At 47.4% G+C, this 13,745-nt stretch overlaps 1 protein-coding gene across 1 annotated transcript in view; it reads right to left on the bottom strand.

The window, feature by feature from the left end:
* The window catches only part of LOC6590905 (protein prickle), a 52,843-nt gene that overhangs the window by 31,058 nt on the left and 8,040 nt on the right, over positions 1–13,745 (bottom strand). The window lies entirely within an intron of this gene.

Here is a 13,745-nt window from a genome sequence, read left to right as displayed (position 1 = left end):
GATACACAGAGGCACAGAGGCACACACACACACACACATACACGAGAGGGGTTAATATCTGGCGTTCGCTTTTGCATCCCTTGTCGATGCCGATGAGAACTCGCCCCGTTTCGCCTCGCGTCCTTGAGTCGCCTTCCACTGCTGCCACCCCCAGCCGCTCCTCTCCTCTCCATCAAAGGTTTCTCTGTTTCAGTTTCAGTTTTGGTCGCTGTCTCGCCTTGCGATACCGTTCTTTTTTCCTTGTTCCTTCTTCCTTCTGCCTTCTTCCACCTTTTTTAGTGCATTTGTGTGTGGAAAATAAGGGTTTGTAATGTAATGTTTTTATGTCTGATTTCGGTTTGAAGCGGCTGTGGGGTGGAAGGAGGCCAGGCGGCAGGCGGCAGGCGGCCGTCGACAGGCGACTGTGGGAGGGCTCTGTTCAATGCACGCATATTGTTGAAATTATGTAGCCAAAGAGAGGGGACAAAGTGCCAGCGCCGGGGTGGTGGAGAGGAAGGTGTGCGAGTGTGTGAGTGTTCACCTTTTGAAGCTCTTGAATTTTGTTCGAAAAATGGAATAGGTACAGTGGTTGGAAGTATGGGATGCATTCAAAAGCGATGGCAAAAAGCAAATTAAGATGCTAAGAATAGCGGATTCGTAGTCAAAATGAAAGAAGCTGAATCCAAACTGCAAAAACAACAAAGATCTGATGAGATGTTATTCTCTGATTCATAAATAATAAATAAATCAGAAATCAGTTTTCGAAGCAGTATGTCTGGCACAGAACAACTTTATCCATTCGAACTGCTTGTATTTCTTCTTCCAGATATTCCAGATATCATCCATATTTTGTTGGATTCAGAATTCTTATTTGTAAATATTTTTCTTGTACGAATTTCCCGAAGTTCCAATTCGCTTTCGCCGCAAAGCGATGGTAAAACAGAAACCAATGACTTGCGAACCACTGTGCTCAGTTGTAACTTATAGCCGTGAAAGTCTGCCCGGCACGATCCCCGTGAACTCACACACACACGCTAAGGAAAACCTTTTACCCCTCACACACGCATTCAGACACACACACATACACACAAGCCTCTAAGCAAATCCATGAAGGGAACTCGAACCGAACGAACCCCAAAAACAGCAAACAAAGGAAGGAAGGAAACGAACGCTCGAACGTATGCTCATATTTTGTTGCAAGCACATGTTCCACACACAGAGACAGAGAGAGAGAGAGAGAGAGAGAGAGAGAGAAAGAGAAAGAGAGTCTCTCGCGTTGTGTCTGTAGTTTGTTTCTCTCTGATTGCCAGGTTTTTTAATTCACTCACTCAATTTGAATGTCGTTTGGCTCTCGGCTGTTGTTCTGTGGAGAATGCACCCCTAAGCGTCTTCACGGTAATTTGAACACGTGCCACGCAGCAGAGCAGCAGAGCAGCAGCGCAGCACAACAGCAGAGCAGAAGAACTGAAGAGCTGAAGAGCTGGGTGGTAGCTGGTCAGTCCAGGGGGTTGTTTCACTCGATGCCAGACAACGCAGCGATCGTTAAATTTTATGATTTCATATGCTGCTTATGCCCAGAGCCAGATGGACATCCGACCGAGAGACAGACGCGCTTGTCTTCCCAGCTTGACTGAGCTTTTTCCGGCAATTAACACGCAGCACAGAGGAAGGCAAGGAAAGAGTTTAGTCAACACAACTGTACCCCTTCTTGTGTACCCCATCCAGTGCAGGGCAAAACAATCAACCTGGCAACACTTACGAGGCCCCAGGGAATAGGATGCACACCCACACGTAGTCGGGGAAAAGTGAAAGCTCTTCTGGGTTACGCTACGGTATTTAATGTGCACAAATAGCTCATACTCCGCGACGTTTGACACCCACTGACCCACCATTCTGGCCACTCCAATCCATTCCATTCCTTGGCAAAGGTTGTTTCATGTTGCTGTTGCTGTTGCCAGCACAAACAAATTGCGTCGTTTGCCAAATCAACCCTGCAGACAGGACAACAAACATGCATATCGCAGTGGAGGCTGATCACACGGCTACGGTTGGGTGGGGGCTTTGTGTTGTGGGCGGGGGGATAGCAGCAATAACAACCAACACTTCAACAGCCGCACACAATTTCCGTTTTGGGTAAAGAAGGCGGAGAGGAGTGGCAGCAGCAGCAGAGGCTTTCGATTAAAGCGAGCCCTTCTTCAAAATTTTAATTAAAATGCATCTGATGGGTGGTGGATGGGGTGGTGCGGTGTTGGGGGGTTTGAGGCCTGGCTGTCATTAGCAACATGTTGCTGCCAGCATCAGTGGTGGCAGCAGCAGCCACAACAGCAACATCACAGCCAATGACATTTGTGTAATTTAATTTTATTCATTGCATAACTCACATATTTAGCAGCTCGGATACAAAATGGGAGAGAACGAACGGAGCTGGGAAAGGGCTGACGCTGACGCTGACGCTGACACAGCCCCAGGAGAGGCCGGCACCACGCACTCCCCCACTCGAATCCACACTCCACTTTGGCTATGAGAGTCGGCATAAAAATAATTACATAAACTTTATGCCCTTGCCGTCTGGCATTTCTTCGACTGCTTTTGGGTGTCCCGTCTCCCTGCAACGCTTTTCCACCCTCGATAATGTCATACGCCCACACAGACCGCTCCAGCACCACCTCCACTTCCATGTTCCTTTCTCGTCCTCACCAAAAACCGCACAGTTTTCAAAACAGCCAAGACCAAGAGCGGTATAAACATTCAGCCCGCCGGCGGTCGCGTTCTCGTTCTCGTTGTCCCCAGCTAGAGACCGACCAGACCGACGATACTCACCTCGCTCTGGGCCGCCTTTAACATGATTTGTTGGATTTGGCGAAACAGATTTCCTAATTCCATTTGCCAGACATGTTGTGGGTTTACGAGTACGAGTACGAGTACGACAGCTATGTATGTCTGCTTTTGGGGTTGGTTTACCCAAATATTGCAGGTCTGTGTGGCCATGGAAAATTTCAAGTGTTGGATCGTTTCGATGGAAATCGATGGAAATTTGGGGGATGTATGATTGAAGGGGCTATGTATGGGACAAGGAGCCTGAATAGAAGGGGGAGGAAACTACTAATGATCACCGAATAGATAAGAACTCCCTTCCCAAAGCAACGAAAGCTGAGAATCTCTATGGGAAAAGCAAAACCGACTTCACCTTGAAGTTCCGTTGCCATAATGACAATATCAAGCCCAAAAGCTGTTTCCCATCATTATCAAAAGACACCAAACAGGCTACCATCTGGAAATAACTACCAAAGAGGCTGCTCAATTACAATTTTGTCGGTGCCTCGAGAGTACCTACTACTATTTAGGGGTACCCCGGCATGCTGGTCGAGTACGAGTACGGGTACGAGTATTTCATTAGCGGGTTGTCGTTGTCTGATATTTCTTAACACTTCATTACGGGAGAGCTATTAGTTGTCGCTGGCTTTGACTCCAGCGGGGCGAGGGAATGGCACTGACTGTCCGACTTTGATAGGCCCATTGTTGTGTCGTCTTCATATTAGTTCGTAGGCCCTGTCCCTGCGCCAGTCTGATGTGGGAACCCCACAGTTGATGTTGATGGGCCCACACAGAAGCGCTCATAAAGCAGAGACAGAGCTTCGCTCCGAGCACTTGGCAGTAACTACTCCACTTTTTTCGGCCATACATTAGACGTAATGCTGAGCCATAAGCCCATCTCTGGGTCGTTACACTCGTTGCCAAAAAGAAAGAAACAGAGAGGGGGAAACCATATGCAAATGTGGTTCATATTGTTTGGCAACTTCCTTGGCGGCCCCTGGTCTAGGCCTGTCTGGTGCTGCTTCGCCAGCTGCTGCTTCTGCTGTTTATTTAAAGACTTTCCACGCATCGTTAGGCGGGAGCCACATGTTGACGAAATCCATGGCCAGGGAACCACATCAAAGCAACTAAAACTGCGGATGAAAGCGCCGCACGCCAAAGATCGGTGGGGGGTTCTTCCGTCTTCCTCGCTACAGCAATAGCCCCGTTTATTACGCCTTTCGCAATGGGAAACCGAATTCCAGTTAACTGCTCCCTTCCCGACGGCCAAGACTATGTATGTTGTATCTTTATAGACTCATCCATCGCCGGGGGCCCAGAACAAGACCAAAACTCAAACAAACTCGGAACACATTTGATGGCTACGAGTACGGGTTCTCGTAGTATTTGTGTTTGTGTTTGGGCTTCGTGTTTGTCTATTATTAAAATCAGCTTATTTGCACTCATTTCGAGGTGCCCACGGGGCGAGACTCCGGCTATGGCTATGGCAATGGCTATGGCAATGGGTCCAGGGTTCATAAATATGCAAGTCATTAATAGAAATATGATGTACCCGAGGCACTCTCCATCTCTACTCCACCCTGCCCAGAACTGTCCTGTCCTGTCCGCTCTCATCAAAGTCAGCAAAGGCAGAAGCAGAGCATCAACCCTCTGCCGATTAGGCGGGTGTGGGCGTTTTTGGTGAAGGAATGACAGGCTAAGCGATCCACTGGGACTGGGCTCCGCAACGGTAACGCTAACTGGGGAAAACTGCCTGCAATTTCCGGCCCGCACACCCGTACATACATAAATTGAGTAAAAATTATGCTTCATTTGATTTAACACAATCGGTTTGACTTTCCCCGCTCCGCTCCGCTCCGTTCCGTTCCCGCCAAGTCAAGCCATTTGATGTTGGGCCCAGGAATCGCACGGGTAGGGTAGGGGTCGTGCAGTGACGGCTGCCCTTTCAGCGACAATTGGATTAGGCCCAGGATGGCATTGATTCGTTCTATATACTCGTGGTATACGAGTGTGGGGTGACATGTAATCGAGCATACTTCAGGCATTGGCATTCCGGATTGCCCTTGGGGGAGGTTCATAGAGTTTTTGGCAGCCCGAATTTGAGATTGAAGGATGGCATGGAAATGCAAATGGTTTTATCTACAAGAAAAAGAGAGAGAGAGAGAGGGAAAGGCGAAAGTTTTGCAGAAGTTTTTGGAGGAATCTAAGTAGATACATTCCCAGTCCTCCTCGAATACGATTCCCAGATTCAATTCCCATAGTTTCCAGAGTTCAGCCGTAAAATTGATCTACACCGCTCGGTTCGGTTCTCTTTCTACGAGATCCTTATCTGTGGCTATATAATCGTAGTTTTCAGTAGAGGTCACGTGTTACATTACACATTCAAATCGGTAAGATTTTAGCAAGTTGATCTCGTTTAGATCTACGAGTAGATGGATGATAGAGCACAAAACTGGAAATACTCGTTCCAATGGATAAATTAAATGCCTATATATGTATATAATCCAGCAACAGCAGCATAGCAGTTTGGATCGATTTATCAGTGAATGCTTTCCATATTCCAAAGGCTTTCAACGTCAGTCATTAGCCCACTCCCCCTACTCCGCCTCCAAATGGCCAATACCCAGCGATTCTTATCCATCTTTCTATGCAATAATAAACACATTGTCTTCTAGGTGGCACGGGGCTTTGTTCGGAGTTTCCTTTGGAGTTTTCTCTCGGGCTCCCTCGACTGGGATCGGCAGCCAGGCCAAACGCTAATATTTCCGCTATTGGCAGCTATTTCTTTCACTTAACCGCGGGCCACAACTTGCACATGTTTTATTTTCCCCTGCCACACTTTGCTTTACTTTTCGGTTTACTCGGATTTTCCTCCTATTCCTCTTTTTTTTTTTTCTTTTTTGTTTTTTGTTTTATTGACAGGCGCTGCTCGCCAGCGGCTGGAGTTGTTGCAACATCCGCACATGTGGCCGGCCAGATCTGCTTTGGCTTTTCCTGTTTTGTTTGCACCGCAGCAGCAGCAGCATCATCGGCATCGGCAGCAGGAGCATTGTTATTGTTTATTGATGCACTACTTTGCGCTATTTTCGTGTGGCAGCAACAGCAGTCGAAGCAGTAGAAGCAGTTGAAGCAGCAGCAGCAGCAGCGGCAGCATAAGTTGCAACAGCAGATGGCAATGGCATGCCAGTGGGCGTTCAGGATGAGAAACAGAGAACAGCCTCCAGAAACCAGAAACAGAACAACAGTTGCGATTGCTGTTGCTGTTGCAATTGCACTTTTTTGTGGCCAGCTCTAAAAATACTTGCCACATAAATTGTTCGGCTCAGGAGAATGCAACTGCAACAGATGCAGATTTAATGAACAGCCGCCACAGGGAGATGGGAGACGCTCTTTCAGAGCGAAGGAGCGAGAGAGAAAGAGAGAGGCGACTTTCAATTAGCTGACAGCACTGGAAATCCTCAAATTACACGAAAGTCCAGGCCATGTCATGGCCAAAAGCTGATTATTAGACTTGTCAACTGGAATGGCAATAAGAGCTCAAGTTTTATTGAATTGTCAAGTTGCAAGACTTCAGTGGATGATGCTGCGCTGCTGCTGCTGCTGCTGCTGCTGCTGGTGCCTTTTTCCTGCCAATTACTGCTGCTGTTGTTGTTTGGCAATTTTCAGATACTTTTTCTTCAATTACGTATACGACCTGGTTGCTAGCTCTCGCTCCCTGCTCCTTGCTCCTGCCTCTTACTCTTCCTCTACCGCTACCTGTAGCTCTCTTTCTCTCTGTCTCTCTGGCAGTGAAGCTTGGAGCTTTGGGCATGGGGTTTCTTTCATTTTATGTCGCATGTAATTAGTCACGATGTTGGCAGCAGACACACTGCAGGCCGAAGCTGCCTCTGCCTCTGCCCGTGCCCCTGCCCCAGCCACATGCTGCAGTTTGAAGTCTGGCTCTGGGTGCCATTCCCTGCACTCGATTCTCAAGTTTAGAGACACACAGAGCAACACGGCGATGGCGAGGCGATGGCGATGGCACTGGCGACTCTTGACTCTCTCAAGCTGTCGACCGTTGACTGTCGATGCCGCCTGCCTGCCTGCCTTTGTTGTTTGCCGTTTGCAACTGCCACAAGAGCAACAACTGATGCCACAACTGCCACGGCTAAAACAAACTCTGGGCCAGTCGCGGAAGTGTGAATCGCCATCGTCTCTCTAGGGGAGACAGAGACGGACCAATGCTGGGCTGCAATTTATATTGTCCTCGCAGTAAACTGCACCATAATTAGGCCAATTAGTTGGGGAAAACTGCTCATAAATTACGCAAAAACTCCTGCAATTTACGTCTGTCATCCGGGGCAGACCTTCCATCATCCGTTCTGATCGTTGGAGCCACTTTCTAGCATCATTTAACACATTACGATAGAGCCGCAGCCAGAACAGTCGGAACATCAGTCGGCGAGGGGAAACATAATTTATGGACACATGCAGTGTTCAGCTCAGATCGGTTCGGAATAATCGGGTATTAATCAAAACACAGTTAATTTTCAGATTGGAAAAAATGAGAAACGATGAGAAAACCAGTTCCTAGACCGAGGCGCAAGACTTCTGCAGACTCTTTACCGGTCATGGGCCTAACATCAAATCCAATACGAAACAGAAAACAGAAAATATTTCAGTCTCTGGGATTTTTTCATCACCCGTTTTTTCCCCCCTCCCTCCTTTTCGGCGAGCACTTGAAAACTTGTATTGCTGCGTAATGCTCCCAACTATGGGGCCGCCACTCGGAGAAGGTATATATATTTTTTTTAAACAGTTTCTTGTTTTTTTGTGGGTAATGTTTAATGTTTTCTCCCTCACGCCTCTCCCTCCTGCCTCCCGTGTGGCACTTGAGACTCTCTTTATCGCGCACTTGAATCTGTTACGCAAATGTGCGTAATGCGCATGAATATTGTATATGGGATGGATACGCGGCAGCATACGAGTACATATGTAACCATAATCGAGTGTTGTTGGTAGAAAGGCCAAGAAACGGTAACAGAATGTTAAAATCGTTTCGTAGGGTAGGCCTTCAGCCTCAGCCGCAGCCTCAGCTTCAGTCCGAGCCGCTTTTGAAGGCGCGCGTGGGCCTTGACAACTCAAACTCAACTCAAAGTGAGGAACTTGAGCTACCTACCAGCGACAGCAGCAGCAGCAGCAACAACGACAGCAACAACGACAACTTCAAGTGCCTTCCGAGTGGACAAAGCGGAATAAAGTTTACAAAATGTTGGCCATAAAGTTAGAAACTTTAGAAACCATTTTCAACAAGTTCGTCGCGCTATACGGCAAATGAATCACAGTTAACGCACACTCACACATACTATACATATGAACAAATGTACAGTCAGAGGTAAAAGAGGTAATACCACCCGTCCATAGATCAGTGGGAGAGAAACTTTGACATTTGCAATTAGCCAAGTCAAAGTTGGTCTTCGCGCGGCCAGAACTCCAGCTAATGTTTGGCTAATATCTGTCTGGTTTCAGGTGCTGGAAGCCAAGAAGTTGGAAATAACTTTACTCCCCCTTCAATCCTTAGAGTGAGAGTTATTCAGGGAATATATCATTCATTTATAATTAAAAAAACATGTTTTCTTCTGTTCAATTTAAGAGATACCCGAAGAACTCATATGTTCAAAGAATTACTGTAGTATCGAATTTATTTCCTGTTTATTCCTTACTGCCAGATATTTCAACATTTTGTTTATTCAATCTGAGATGACTGTAATCTTTATTTTGCCTTATGCTAGCAGTTGGAAGCTTTTAATACTTTATGACTCTATATTAGGGCACATAAGAAGTCTTTTGTCGGACTTTAATGATCCTTTGGCAGCGCTTAAGCGAGACATAAAATTCTAATAAAATTCTAGCAAGTTAAAAATTGTGATTGGCTTTCTCGTGAAGGGGAATGGGAATCTGATGTCAAATGTACGATCTCTGAATCGAGACAAGTTCAATGGACTGAGAATGGAACCGTACATCAATTGCCATCGATTGAAGATCATGTTTTGAAATCAATATCAATTATCGGTCCGAGAAGGGATGGGGCAGAGAGAGACATTGATTGACAGATGGACTGACTTGGAGGCTGCAGTCTGTCTTCATGGGACAATTAATCCTTCGAGTAAGTAGCAGAGAGTCAGAGAGAGAGCTTCATAAATTCAATTTACGCCGAGCGGATTGGAGCGGAGCGCAGTCCGCTGTCACACAATTTGCAATCAGGCACAGCCCGAGACCCGAGACCCGGAGAGCCTCTCGACATTAGCTGCGGCTGCCGGAGAGACCGCGCGGCGTGTTGGGTAATTTGGAGAATTTATGACAAGCATTATGGCAACACTGGCTCATGTTGCTACATCTCCCTCTATCCCACATTCGGCCTCTCTCTATCTCTCTCTCCCTCTAAGAGTGCGAGCTTGTAATTCTTAGAGCTGCCGCCCCAAAACCAGAAACCAGTTTCATTATTGTACACAATTTTTCCCATTTTTTCTCCTTTTTTATATTTATGCAACGCGCTTAGCTTTCCGATTACTCACGCTCAACCGGCCGCGGCCAGAACCGCTCGCTGATCGTGAATTTTCCAGCTACCAACTCCATAATAAGTCACCGGGCAGCGGGCATGCGGCTCCGACTGGTAGCCATCCAGCCATCCAGGCAGTGAGTGCAGTGGGGAGATCGGGATCCCCGCCAAGATACCCGGCAAGAGCAAAAAATTAGAGATGCCAATTATACAAATGGTCAGACAGACGTCCGAGTCCGAGTCCGAGTCCGAATCCAAGTCGGAATCGGACATCGAGTTTAGAGTCCAGATCCAAAATCCAAGCTCGAGCTGGTGGTAAATTGTCAAAACTGTTGGCCGGCTGCTGCTCTTGGCTCTTGGCTCTTGGCCAGTTTTCCAGTTTGACAGGCCGACAAAGGTGCGGCTCAGTGGCTCAGTGGCTCTGAGGCTCTGTGGAGCGATCTGAGAGAGCGATCGGGCCTCGGCTTAGTTATGGCAGAAAACAGAAACAGAAACAACAAGCTGCCTCAAATCCCTGACGCTTTTAAATTGGTTTTAGTTTTCCCCGTTTTTCTCGTTTCCCTGTTCCCTGTTTTCAGTATTCCAGCTGCCCAAATGTCAAAGGCAATCGTCATGGGTGGATCCGCGAGAGACTTTTGGGCGTTGCAGACAGTCTCAGTCTCTCGCTCTTGTGGCAAACAAACGTTTAATTGCAACCCACAAAAAGTGCCAAAGTCCGCGATCCGTGGCAAAATGTTAAAGTTGAAGGCGGCTCGGCTCTGCTCCGGTTTGGGTGTGGGTGTGTCAGAGTTTGGGGCCAACCGAGTACACACCAGAAATAAACCGTATTATGCATCTAAGGTCGATCTACGGGAGGGGTCTCTGCGTGCGTGCTTACTGGAAAATGCAAATGAGCGACTGCCGCCGATAGCCGCGTAGCTGAAGAGGAGCAAACATTGCGTATACGAGGCGTTGCACTCAGCCCAGAGCCCAGAGCACAATTCAATTAAGTTGTTCGGGAAATTGGCCACGACTACGTGTTGGATTTTCCTCTCTTCAAAGCGCACTGAAAGAAACGCTTGGGCAAAGAAAAGGATTTGCATTCGCACTTGCTAGTGATTTTAATTGGCAGACGAACTGGGTTTTCCTCTAACACTTGACCTTCGCCAAGAATTATGTAGCTATACGAGTCTGTTGCCTCGAAGCTTGATGGGAAATGAAAAAACTTTCTTTCTGTGAGCAGTGTCTCTCTGTTCCCTCCTCCCCCGATTTCTCACAGTGCCATGTTCTTGTCTTTTGCAATGCAAATAAATCATCATGTCGATGCATTTGAGCCTGGCTGTGTGGTACGTGATACTCGCGCACCTTCGTGTCTGCCGGCCAATTACATATTTGTCTTGGCTCTTGGCTCTCGGGCTCTCGGGCTCTTGGATCTGGCATGGTCTTGGGTCTGTTCTGTTGGCCCGGCCTGGTCTCCTCTGCCCTGGTCTCCACCCTGACGTGGCCTGGCCCTGTTCGTTTCGTGCCTGAGTGCTCCAGTTTCCTATGTAGTTCTGGGTCTCGTCGTCGTCGTCGTCGTCGTCGTCGTCGTCGTCGTCTCCTCCATGGGGGTATTACCGTGCGATAATGCCGCAATTCATCATTATTCTGCAGTTGTTGTTTTTCGCCTTGGTTTTTACTCTAATGAAAGGGTGTTCCGCTCGTTTTCTTGTACTTGCTACATGCGGGCTTGTTCCCTTGTTGTTTTTCATCCACTTTTTTATTTTTTCTTCTTTCTGATATATTGGCCAGTCGAGAAGTTGGTTACAAGAAATAAAACAAAATGCCAGCCACAAAGGCTGCCACTGGCATTAGCAGTTTGCTTTAGCGGTACTTCCGCCTAATCTCGCTTCTGATTCCCAGCCGTGGCGGCCCACCATTGCATGCCCCACCAGAGATTCAGGGGCGTGGCTGGGGCCCCAATTAAGCGTTAACTGATTACAATACCAGTGCCAGACATGGGCCGCCAGCAGAGATGGCAGTGCTTAAGATTTCGGCTCATTAGAGTGGAGTTAAATCTATAAAGGAAATAACAGCAATTGCTCCTCGGCCCAAATGCCAATGGAATGCCAAAAGATAAGCAGCAGACTGGCTCTCTCTTTCTCTTTCTCGCTCTGTCTCTGTCTCTCTTCACAGAACTTGAGAGACCAACAAATTTGCAAACCACAAATTTAGATCAATAAAGAACACGCAGAGTGCAGGTCCAGAGCCAGAGCCCCAGAGCCAAGCCCAAAAAAGGAGCTGCAAACAATGGAGCCCAACACAACTGGCTGCTGACCTCAGCTCTGTTCTCTCTCCCAATCTCTGTGTGTGGGTGTCTTGTATATATCTGTATGGGGGTGTGTGTGTGTGTGTGTGTGTGTGTGTGTGTGTGTGTGTGTGTGTGTTAAGGCTCGACCCATTATGGCGCCTATCGTAAAAAGAGCTTAATAGGCGAGAGCTAGAGCCAGAGCCAGAACCAGAGACTCTCTCCAGAGCTCTCCGACATTCAGAATGATTGCATCACGAAGTACAAATTTAAACAGCGATTACCCCCAGTCTCCTCTCCTCTCTACCCGTTGCTCCCTTTCGATACTCCACCACCCCCGCACTCGCTGTCCAGTTCTTGCGAAAAGAGGAAGACCCGAGAGAGGCGGAGGGAGGGAGAGGATGAGGAGCTTCCCCAGCAATTTCTATAAGTGCTGCTAAATGCATGATCGGCCGCATTTACGTGGCTCCACAGTGGTACAGAACAGGGGCATGGGGCGAAAAGCCAACAGGGGGGACAAAGAATGCCGACTATGATTAAGTTGCAGGAAAATTATAAGTTTTCTTTATGTCGCTTTAATTGATGCCAGCTCCGGATGCAGAGCGGCTCCAGGAACGTGCGTTCTCCGCAAGAGTCCCCACATTCATTCGGCTCGTTAGCAACATGTTGCTGGCCGCAGAGCCAGACAGACTTGTCTTGTCGGCTGCAAGACTCTCGCCACATTTGGAAGTCGCATGTGTAAATATTTTGATGGCGACTTTATGATTTATTTACCATAATTATATGCAAATCGGGCAAATCGTGCGGCAAACGTGCAATTTAATGCGATTTTGTTGTAAGCAACGCCAACGGACAGCCAACGGACAACCAACGGACAGTCAGTGTGTGTGCCTCATTTGCCACCTCCAATTCATCGGAGACCCACTCCTACTCCTCCTTCTCCTCCTCCTGCTATGCCATTTAATGCTTCAGCGAGTCGCCACTCAGCACGCAAATTAATGAGTGGCAACTAGAGTCGGTTTCCAGAAACAAATTGCTTTTGTGGTTTGCCTCGCCCGCCTCGCCTGCCACACCGGCAACATGTTGCACTCGCTAATTGAGGCAACATTGCAGTGACAATTTATAATATTTTCATGCGGTCTGCACCGCCCCGACTGTGGCCTGTGTTGGAGAGGGGGGCATGTATCCGAGCGTAATTGAGTGAATAATTGAAGGAAATTGCAATGAATAGTGGAATGCAGAGAAAAGGCAGACTGTACTTTTCTTCCTTCAAGCTTCGTATGAACAATTGTATTAGATTTATGCTCTACTTCCCTGCAATTCATATGAATCTCGGATTGATCTTTGACTTAGTTTGTCTTTCTTTCGATTTATCAGCCCGAATTGTGTTTAAAAAATTAATTCTTTTTCATTGGAAGTCAAGAAGAGGGAGATTTAAATTATTAGAATTTTAAAGGTTATCATCTAATAAAAAATAAATATTCTCTGAATTGTACACCCAGAGAAATAGCATCTTCTAATACACGTATGTGAATGACTGATTCATCTGTGGAATATTTTCCTTTATCGGCACTTGGGAAAGATAGCATCTGATTGAAGCAATTCTTATTTCAAGTGACAGCTGAAAGTGGTACCAAAAGCTATCTGAGGAACTGTTTCTGAATGCCAGCTGCCCTCCAACAGAATCACTCCGTTCCCTAGACCAAATCAAACCGAAATCGCTCGCCCTCTGTTTATTGGAGGCATGCTCTTGTTTGCACTGGCAAAACACTTAACTTCATATCAGTCAAAACACATAGAGAGCGAGAGAGGGACAGAGTTGAATGGAATGGAATGGAATGAACGCACCTGGGGGCACCACAATTAGCTCTCGGCTGTGCCCCCAACTGCCGCGCTTCGGCTTTTAACTCCGGTTCCTCTGCATTTATTGATTGCATTTTGTGCCTATGCCTGCCGGGGTATTCCTACTATCTGCGATGTACTCTGAATGTGCCCCAATTTCACCGTGTTGCAGAAGCAACAGGCGGCGGTGGCAGTGTGCGGGGCCGTGGGCGTGGCGCACTAATAAGGCGGCGGAGACTCTAATTGGAGTAAATTATGTTTACACATTCGGCCGCCTGCAATTGGGTCACAGAGCGAACCAGATTG

Source organism: Drosophila persimilis, unplaced genomic scaffold, assembly GCF_003286085.1.
Source record: "Drosophila persimilis strain 14011-0111.01,24,50 unplaced genomic scaffold, DperRS2 tig00000002-arrow-pilon, whole genome shotgun sequence".
NCBI classification, from domain to species: Eukaryota; Metazoa; Arthropoda; class Insecta; order Diptera; family Drosophilidae; genus Drosophila; species Drosophila persimilis.
The sequence above is the reverse complement of the archived record's forward strand: the minus strand, read 5'-3'. Positions and strand labels throughout refer to the sequence as shown.